The sequence below is a fragment of the Alosa alosa genome, chromosome 6, assembly GCF_017589495.1.
Source record: "Alosa alosa isolate M-15738 ecotype Scorff River chromosome 6, AALO_Geno_1.1, whole genome shotgun sequence".
In the NCBI taxonomy this organism is placed as follows: domain Eukaryota; kingdom Metazoa; phylum Chordata; class Actinopteri; order Clupeiformes; family Clupeidae; genus Alosa; species Alosa alosa.
This window is the reverse complement of record NC_063194.1, coordinates 8,545,997-8,557,038: the sequence shown is the minus strand read 5'-3', so window position 1 is coordinate 8,557,038 and position 11,042 is coordinate 8,545,997. Positions and strand designations below refer to the sequence as shown.

The 11,042-nt window shown below is 43.2% G+C and overlaps 1 long non-coding RNA gene across 1 annotated transcript; it reads right to left on the bottom strand.

The window, feature by feature from the left end:
• Positions 1-400: 400 nt before the first annotated feature.
• Positions 401-10,998, bottom strand: LOC125296052. The gene is made up of 3 exons (XR_007193710.1): positions 10,394-10,998; positions 10,165-10,255; positions 401-783 (listed from the first exon to the last, which is right to left on the bottom strand). It is a non-coding gene; the product is annotated as an uncharacterized LOC125296052 (long non-coding RNA).
• Between the last annotated feature and the right edge of the window lie 44 nt (positions 10,999-11,042).

The following is an 11,042-nucleotide window of genomic DNA, read 5'->3' as shown; positions in this document are numbered from 1 at the left end:
GGACTGACACCTGGTCTGCGCTCCAATGAAAGCTGGCCCTTCCTCCACTCACTCATACTGAGCGATGGGATTGCCTTTTAAGGGCATGGTTGTCAGAGACCTGCGGCAAATCCTCTCGTCTTCTTCCTGCTCTTTTCCCCCCTCTCCCTCTCTCGCTTTCCCTCTCCCTCTTACAGTCTTGTATGGCGGGAGGATTACTGTATCAAGTCAGTGATCATTTCCGCATATGTTATGTTCCTTTGTCATCCACATTCATCTGCTTCACACACACACGCCCCTTCCCTTCCAAAGAAACACATACACACACACCCCACTGCACTGCACTGTGCAGTGCATTTACATGGAATATGTGATGAATTATTTGAAAATGTATTCAAAGACAACTACTCTTATTCCATCTTCACTGGTTCAGTGATCGATTGCATTAGCGTTTAATCAAAGAGGCACGAATGTAGAATATCGTACATTGCTCCATGTTTATCTTCTCTGTTGAGACATCTGCAACCATAAATAATCTCGGGAGCATTCAACCGCAGCTGTGCAAGTGATCAGCGTGACCGTGGGCGAGCCTGTCCAAAGATTCACTTCCCACGAGGTCATGGTGCAGGAGCAGAGAGTAACCCGGGGGTCAGCATTCAGAGGGTTAGCTTCAGCCAGTTAGCATCGAAGTTGGCCAGCATCATCTTCATCTTCATCAGCTCAAAATGGCATCCAACAGGTGTTCGCTTCTGGCCAAACATCTGGCATGGAGAACCCTCGCCCCTGCCACAGAGGAGGGCATAGCTAGGGAAAAGGGAAAGGAAAAAACAAGGGGGAAAAACAAGGAACTGAGACGGTATTTTATTGACATACATTTTGGTAATCAGGTGTGCGATCCGTCCTAAGTGTCCCATTACATGAACTCAAATCCATCTCAAAGGCATCACACCCCATCACCCTCTTTCAGTGTCTCAGTTTGGGAGTTTCCTGGGAGGCTCAGGCTGCAGCTAACTAACAGTAACTCAGCTGTAGTCCCTCGTTACCCTTGAAGACCTCTCAATGACCTTGCATCAAGTGTGCACTTCATTTTGGCAGGAGGACATGAGGGAACGAAGTGAGGCAGAAAGTGAGTGGTGGCAGCAGAGAGAGAGAGAGAGAGAGAGAGAGAGAGATGGGGTTGGGGAGAGAAGGAGGGAGAGGGTGCTGGAGCAGGCAAGAGGAGGAGTGTGTGGAAATTGGGCCCTTGGGAGAATGGTCTGGAATACTAAGCATCTCTGATTCAACACCATCTCCGTGGCTAGTTCTCCTCCATGAACCTGCACAGTGGAAGCACAGAAAGGGACACTGACATGGGAAGTACACTCATACAGAACGCACAAGGGCTCTCGGGTGCTTCCCAACAGGCAAAAAACAACCTGTGTTCCCTGGAATAGATGTGGGTTGCTGAAAAATTTGGTAGCTTATATCCTCCAGACAGCTTCCATCTCTGGAGCAGAATTGGCTTCTATGAAATAAAGTTGCTTCTGAATAAAATATGAAGCACAATCTAAATGTGACCTCGAGTAGGTGTGGCACGATCGATACACTGCAGGCTTGTGCACATGAATCAGTGAATAAATGAATCAATTACAGTAAGACAATGCTATACAGTATTTCAGCTTTTGTTAATATTTGGACATTTTTTAAGAGTTCGGAAGCTAAACCAGGCAGTATTACGCAATCAATGATCTAAGTGTGAGTTCGGTGAATGTATGCTTTCTGACCTACATTTCTTACTGGGCTTGTTTTGGGTGTGCCAGATTGCAATGTGATGTGTTTCTATTGTAATGGCACACACTAGAGGAAATGGTATCTGTTATGAGCAAAAGGAACAGACACTGAGAGACAGTTCCTCCAAAAACCTCTGAATTTAATCCTTTTTTTAACAGTTTTTCTAATGAACAATGCGCAAGGCAGCACTATTTTCAGTTTCAAAACTACAAAGTAACACATTATTGTGTGTGGAGGGAGTTGACAGTGAATATGTTGATATACATTGTGACCGTATAAAGAAAAAAAAAGGCTTGTACAGCATTGTGCAAATGAAAAATGACCAATATACAGTAAAACACACCTTGGTCAAAGCTGTGCACCACTGTACATCTTTCTATACATCCTGACATTCTGTCTGTTAGGTCACATATATTTATATATGCTAGACAGGCTATGTCTAGCATATATACTAGTTACTAGTTATTTATGGTTAGTTCAATACATTTGCATGTAATGACACAAGCAATGAAATAAGGCCAATTTGTTTTATGGGTAGGACTATACAGCAGGGAACCAGTCTAGTGCATTTTGACCAACATGCACTAGACTGACTAGCAGCTGAAAATTAAAAACAGACATTTGTACAAAATCAGTTGCATGGATGTACTAAAGCATTGCTATTTGTTCAAGATGGGGAGAAACTGCTTTAATGATGTGCACAAGTGATAAGATGATATAGAGTTTGAACAAACAGTTTTGAGAATTTTCAATTCTGGTCTGAGAAATTTCGCCAAAGCAACTACAAAAAACTGTAAATGTTACAGATAAAAAGAAAAGTTCACCACCTTCACAGCTTTGAAAAACACAAGAATCCGATGTTTGAACAGAGCGAGATAGAGAGAATGCAAATGACATCTGACATACATTTTCTGTCTTCATCATTTTTGGTCTGATGTGACAGAGCTGCAGATAGATGCTGTTTCAGCCTGGTGATAAATGTCCTTTTGTGGTAATTCAATGTTCATCTTTTCAGAACAGCAGCACTACAGTACTATTGGCTACATTTGTCATACACAAGACAAAGGTAATATTAAAAGGAAGTGTGATAGCAGTACCATCTCAGAGTAGGCGTGTTGTAAAAAGCCCCTATAGTGTAGAGAATGGGAACAACCTTGATAACAGTGATCGAACAAATCTAGAGGCTTAGCTCCATTTGATATTGCTCAGTCTACTGTGAGTCACCAAGACTGCACAGACTGTGTGCTTTTCATGGAGAGAGACAATTGCCATTCCTGAGAAACACAAACATGGTCAGACAAGAGCTTCATTCCTCAGTGTTCAAACAGAGCAGAAAAGAACGTTTGCAGGCCCTGAACACATCAGCTATTTGCCGGTATTTGTGGGTCTCTTTTTCATCTGCTGGCTACAGAGACTCTTCAAGACAGACAGCCGATCCCAAAATGTGCCTGGCGTGACTCCATACACGCATCTGCTGCAATCTGATCTGGGCTGATGGATTTCCATCAATTAATCTCTAAGGAATCCTAGGTCCCAACTCCCATTGAACCGATGCCATGGTGTTGAATATAGTGGAAATCTCAACCCATTTTGTGGAAATGTCACTTTGTCCCTTCTGCTATGTTAAAATTAACTTCCCTTCAGCATTCCCTTTTGCATTAAAGCCATTATACTACATGCGGATGTGTTCTGCAAAGAAGAGGAATCCCTTTTCCTTAAGTGTACGTGAATGACACAGTATTGTTCACATGGTGACAACAACAAGCTGGGCTACGCCGCTACACTGGACACACAAAACAGTGCACTGCTGTATGCGTCTGTGTGTAACAATGACACTTCCTGTTGTAAAATCTCCACACATGAAGTTTAGCCTGAAACCCAAAAGCAAGCCCCGACAACATAAAGGCTGGAAAAAAAGGTCCTTACATCACAAGACATCATAAATGAGCTTTTGTGCGACTGACTGCGCCCAAGCAGTTACGAGCCCAGTAAACACACACACACACACCGTGCAGAGGCACTGAGCATAGCTGGCAGGGTAGGCAGAACACGCCTCTGTGATAGTGGCAGGCAGCGCTACACAAGCTGACTGCGCAGTGAATGGACTGCGAGCTTTTGATGACTAAGTTTGGCAATCACTACCTGCTCATTCACTCCATATATGGAGCCTGAGAGACAAGAAGGGAAGAGGCATTCTCAGCCTAAAGCGATTGTTTTGCCATCTAAACAGTGGAAGGAGGAGACCGGAGGAGGGGTGCCAGGCGAAGTTATGATGCAAGTATTATAAGTATGACTATACTGCAGACATGTAAATGTTATTGTGTGTGTGTGTGTCAGTGTGTGTGTGTGTGTGTGTGTGTGACGTGCAGAGGGGAGTGTCAGCCAGCTTGCTATGAGGGAGCCCAATGGAATCTCATAGTCTACTCTAGGTTATGGGAAAATGACTGTGAACATGACACAGAGGGTGAGGATAAAAATCACTGGAAGAGCTGGTGACATAGTGACAGGGGCAACACAGCGACATAACCATAGACAAACAGAGTCTCAGCCATCAGTCACTAACATGCAGAGTCGCTCGTGAGCTGAGCTTTCCCCTAGCTGTCAGGACTGACTATATAAGGCTAAGACTGTGTTGTCATCACAACCACTTCCCCTCTTGCTGACAGCATTCACGATTTAAAGGATATCTTTGAAACTAAACTAGAGCTACAGCTACAGCTTAAAACAGCGTACAACCTCCTGCCAAAGAAACAATAAGACCTCAGTCAGAGAGAATTCACAGGACTTTTACATTAGCCAAGTCATGCAACTTCTTGGGGAAAAAACAACAACAAACCAAAAGTAGGAAAGTTCACAAAAAACAGACAAAGGAAGGGGGAAATATGCTCAAAAACAACAACATTTTTCAGTTGAATCAACAGGCAGAAGTGAAAATCTTCTTTGCTACACACATTCTTCACAGTATCTCACCAATCACTACTTCATTCATTTAACCACAGCAGTTTCAATCTGATTTCCTTGAGAAAGTCCCATGTGACAGGGCCAAAGAATTCTTGACATTGTTACCATGTGACACACTTAAAGATTTCCTTTTATGGTGGTTGCTGTTACATCCACCAGGAGGGCGAGGCCTCTCATAGCCTAAGTGCACAAATGGTTTAAAGCTAAGCCCTTAAGGAAATAAATATGCAGAGACTAAAAAATAGCCAACATAAACAAACAAATATTTACTCAGGCAAGATTGCTGCATTCACCCCCAAAAAAAGTTTAGATTTTAAACGTTTTCATCGCAGCAATGAGCGGTTTTCACATATTGGCCAAAGCTGATAATTCGTCTTTGGTTAACCACATACCCACATACACCATCACAACGTACTTAAAAACAAAACTGCAGAAACATTTCCAGCATGTACTACTTGTACGTGTGACATACAACTTGGCTTCATGCTCTTACATTAGATCTCCTGAGGTGCAATCAAAGGTTACTCCATGATTCAAATATCCTGACACTCCCAAATAAAGTTCCAGGGAAAACTCTTAACACGCAGGGCACACATCTTGTCTCATTTCAAGGCCTTTCATATTTAGTGACTAAAGAGGCTATACCTACATTTTTCATACACACAGTTTGCTACTCTGAAATAATCCAGCAACAAATGACCAATATGCCATGTCCTAAACAACACAGGAGGTCATCGTTTGGAGGGTGCGGGAGTTGAAGTTGGGATTAGCGTGTCCGCATGGCTTGCTGTCAGTGTTTTCCTTTCTCACTGCTGTGATAAGGGGCAGGTTTATTGAAGAGCATGTTGCAGAGCAGTCGGCACAAGCATGCCACTGAGCTGCACATTCCTGGGTTGGCTTAGCTTGCTCTGGGGGTAAAATGCCTGAGTGTGATTTCCTGTGTGGACTCGCTGAAGAAATAGGCATCCCTGAGATATTCAGTTCCTGTTCAAATGCGTGGGTCATTCCCTTATTTGGCAACCAAAGTTGGCCTGTAGCTTGCAACCACATATCTCAATGATGTGCTGAGAGATTGTGAATTTAAAAGGCAAACCAATTTTGGCTTCATACAGGGATTTGTCATAAAGTGTAACTCTATCACACAAGAACAAAAAAAGAAACAACAAAAAAAATGTAATGTTGTAATGTAAGTAAAACCAAAATGGCCAACATTTTAGACTTGTTGAAATAAATTGCTGTTCACACCTATAATATTATAGTGTCAAGTAACCAGCCCCATTCACGTTGACTACATGATCATGTTTTCAGCAAGAGATTTCCAAATATAGCCTGCAACCAAATATTGATACTGGAACTGTGCCTTCATGCTGAAGTGGTTCCCAACCCAGCTGACTCAAAAGGAGCTTGGGGTTTCGCGTAAGAGGTGACACACCTTAGAGCTACCCCTGTGCCTTTACTACAGAGATTCAGTATTCACATCCATAATTACTTCCAATAGAAACTAGTCAACAGTGGTAGTACAGGTTCACTTGGATTTATGAGTCTGATTCACCATCAGATGCCTCAGGAACCTTGGGTTGTGAATAACAATGGGATTATACTTTTTTCATTTTCTCTGATCTGGCTTTGAGGCTGAGCCAGGCATACATACAACTCATGTCTGAATTACAGGGAGCTTTGGCCTAAATACACCGGGGCCTTAGACACTAAATATCTTGTGAGGATTCCCTCGATCTCAGACAAAATGTGGAGAAATAATGATTAGAATTAGTCAAGTCCACACCAAAACTTTTTGTGTGCGATTGAGTTACTGGCCACTGTCTGGGTGGACTTCTGAAATAATGTGCTTTCTCCCTGTTGTCTGGTATTACTCAACTTCCTAGTGCATGCGCTAAGAAGGCTGCTTGGCCCAGTAATCTCTCCCTGTGCTGATTCGAAGGGCTGTGTGGTATGAGCAAGCGGCGAGGATGTGCTAGTCTGATTCACTCGCTCGAGTCAATCTGCAGGCACACACTCCTTGCACTAGCCCCCTCCACTGGACTGCAAGGACAGATGGTGGCAGACAGATAAGTAAGCCCAGGTTTATGGGTTAAAAAAACAGAGATCCTCGCCTTGTAAACTGTGCCACTGGGGCTGGGCGTGTTCCATACACCAAGTCTGAGCTGTATACATACATGTATGTATGTATGTATATGGCATATTCCAGCAAATGTCATGGAAACATTCAGATGGTATTGTTCAGTTGTTCCTAAAGGCCCTAGCTAACTCTGGCTCTGTCTTGCATACTGATATTGTTGACGTGAAAAGCCTCTGGCTAAACACTCTAAATATGCATCTCACACCATAGATATAGCTGTTTCACAGTGACACTCATTCAGCTGCTGACTTCCTGCCTGCCTCAACTATGTCTATGAATCTCATAATGTGCTACGCCACTAAACAGAGAAGAGAGGGGGTTACTTGAGTTCCAGTTAGAGGCCTCTGTCAACCCAGCAGGACACTAATATGCCTCTGATCTCCATTGATCTCTATTCACGGAGAGGCTTGGGTGCCCACTCTCTCAGGGCCTTATATGTCAGGCTGGCACCCTGGCTGTCATTTGAAGCAGAGAGGGAGATAGAGAGAGAGAGAGTCAGAGGTGAGAAAGTGTTGAGTGGCCACATGCTCCACTATATCACAGAGGTGATGAGTCTAAACTCGGCTAGTGTCTCCTTAGCAGGGTGCCAGCGTTAACGGACAGAACGGAGTCAAGTAGGTGACAGACGTGTGCTGACAACCTTCTCTCCACACCGTGTAAATCTCAAGCACCATAAATGGCACCTGCAAGCCTATCGGCGTGTGACAGGTCTGCAAGGAGGAAGTAAAGCTGCCATAGAGGCCCAACGAACACAGTTACTACTGTAGGAGGTCTAGTTACTTGAATGAGGAACTCATCTCTTTGTCAGGTTCATTTCTTGTTTTAGGGTTGTTCACATCTTGCACCGCTATGCTCACAAAAGCATTTATTGTTATTTTTGACACAAAAAATCTTGTTTGTGTTACATACTTCTCTGAGGACACCATGTAAACATACAAACCAGGCGTCATCAGCCATGCTGATATGCATTGCTATGTGCTGCGGGTGTAATTATCATTGCATGTTCAGGACTGGTGGGGTGTCCTAGGGAGGGGACTAGGCTAAAGGATATGGATCCTTTTAAACCCTCAATTGTGGGCTAATCCAATCTGTCCACTAAGAGGCCATTTGGAAGATTCTGCCGTTACTGCTGTCATCTGACTTGTGCAGACAACCTCGAACTACAGAGAGTGCATGGCCAATAATAAAAAAAAGTGCATGAATGCAGAGATCAATGTATTTTTTGGACTGTGGGCGATAGTTAATCAATGCTCCATTTGCTGTCGTGGGGTGGGGTGGAGGGGTTGAGGTGGGGAAGGGTGGGATATGGCCAGTGGCTCGGTGCTTTGCTGGACTTCAAGGGGGAGCGTCTGGAAAGCATTCCAAAGAGACTGGGGGAGGGCAGGGCGGGGTGTGTCTCCGGGTAATCCTCACAAAGGCCAGAGGGAAAGCAGGCTGCCGAGTTTCTGGCCAGCTCGAGACAAGAGAAACAGGGAGGGTGCCGAATGCTGGCTTTTTCACTGGGTTGCCTCTAACTTCTCCTAATCATAGGCCTATCAATGCTCATTTAGAAAAGACAATGATAAGGGCAGAGAAAGGATTTACAATTCATTGAAAAACATGTGCAATGCTTATCTGAAATGTTGAAATGTTAACATAAACAGGGAACTTGAAAGGAAGAAAATTCTTTGCAGTTTCATGATAGTCCAGTATAACAGGAAATACTGATGGCAGGTAAAAGTGGCACATCATTTACAAGGGAAATCGTGAAATCTCCATATTTGATAACGCATACAGAATGTTCAAGGACAATAACCAACACACACACACGATCCTATCCATAACAACTTTTGATATTTACCGAGAGTCAAATATTTAATGAGTTGAAAACATCTCCCAAATGGGTGGAGGGGGAATGATAATCAACAACCCCCCAACAACATCATTCAAAAAGGATGGGACCCCCGGGCGAACTATAGCCCCTAAAAAGACACATCTGTTGTAACACGACCCTAAACCAGCCTAACTAATCTCACCAAAGAATGAACAATCAAATTGGTATCCATCACAATGAATAGCACATGCCACAGACAACCATCTCAGCCAAACACGATAAATAACTTCCATGACTTGGCAGAGGCATTTTCTAATAATTATTCTGGTATCAGTTTGTGAGGGGCAGAGAAGTGTGTGTGTGTGTGTGTGTGTGTCTGTGTGGGGGGGTGTTTCTCTGAAAGGGATGGGGGAGGGTACAGCAGCACCACATCCTTTGGAGGAGGATAAGCTGCTCCGAAACTGTGTCATAGTGTTTGCTCACTCCGTGAAACATTCTCTGACACCACCACGTAGGCTTACTATTTTTGCTCATCTGCAAAGCACTGCTGCCTGCATGGACCTGTGGCCTCTGCTGATGCCCAGATGTCTACATGGTGACTTGCAGCATGCCTTGTATTCATTTTCATAGAACATCATCTTCACTTTCAACAGTGATCATTTTAAGCTGAATATAGTTTACATTTTTGTTCATCATTAACATGCTGCTAACATTTGATAAAAGAAAAAAAAGACACATTAAGAACATGCAGTAACAAAACAAGAAAGTAAACAATGTTCTTTGGTTTATCAGTCCTTTTTGCTCCACAGTAGTCAACAAAGTTGAAGTAAGACTGTTGTTGAAGTAGTTTTACCTCATAGTCACAGCCCAAGGAACAGAACAAGAAGTGCTTATTCACCTGTTGGACAAGCGGTGGTGATGTCCTTGATGAGAATAACTATTAAGGCTCACTGTAATTATGTGGTCATTAGAATCAAAGATAGCAGCCTGTCATAATCAGCTGTTTGTGTTTATAGTAGCCTATGGGCTGACACATGTTCTAACTCAGTCCAATGTGCTCTAAGTTCATAGCTTACATATTAACCAGGCTCACATGCACAGGGCACAGTCGTAAATTTGGTACCTATCACACAGCTTGTCAGAGCCTATAACACAACAACCCCTGTACCGCCCTCCTCACCCCTCCCAACTTGTGCTGCAATCAAACTATAAATTGTCAAGTTGCTGTTTTCAGTACTTCTTGTGTAATACAGAAACTCTGACTGATGCAAAATACACACCATCACATAAAAAAAACATAATTGTCACTGTTGTCAGTGTTTGTGCTTGTGTACAGTACTTGTTTCTACTACTGTGGGGTAAACCATGAATTACAGGCATACTGTAGTAGAGTGTGATAGTGACAGTAGCCTAGGCTACTACTGGCACCCTGGCGAATTTCTTCAACACTTAGTTCCACTGACTGCATAGTGCACACAACATGAATAGGTTGAAACCACCTTACCAGTGTAACTGTCATTTTAAATCGTTGTCTCTGGTTGGTACTTCCCTCACTGGCAGACTACTTCCCCTCACTCTCTTGATGGTCTGAAGCCCTAACAGATTGGTAGAGAGTGTTAATGTGGTTTGTCTTTAGTGATGGTCATGATCAGTTGTCAGAATTCGGATGCTTTATTTCTATGTAGGCCTACATATTAATGGCAACCTGTTAATGGCAGGTCCAGAACACAAACCTGCGCTGTTGGCATGCTGGTCATTCAACTCTCACAGCAACAATAGTTTCCAGGCCCCACTGACAGGTCATAGTTTTGCTGCAAGAGATCTTAGGAAGCATACTGCATCTAGGAAGCTAAACATAGGCCTATAGGTTCATAATTTATTAATTGTTGGATTTGATATAACGAATTAGGCCTATGAAGTTATGTTGACGCTGGTTAGTTAATTCTATATGCAAGACAATATTTTACAAGTGTGGTGTGAGATAAAGCAAGATTCAATCCATACTTAGGCTACTAACGACTAAGGAAAATAACTCTGAATAGACAAATGGGTTAAAAGTGCATTGAAATAGCCAGTGTTTGCTTCCAATCATTCAGCAGTCCGTGTACAGCCTTTGTTTTGATCAGTTTCGTGAACCGATTAATTCAGAGATCATCCTTTGTTAGACAACTGATCGACATTGCTATATATTTGAAGAAAACAACATCGCAAATGAATGTTAGCTAATACCATTAGCTTGGGCTAGGCCTCAAAATTTGTCTTATTTTGCTCACGCCTGCTTCCCTCTCTCAAGTTGCAAGCAAGTGTAGCAATGTGCACGCGACACGCCGGGTGTGTGACGCTGAACCAATCAGATCGCTTAGCTCCGAAAGTTTACCTTTT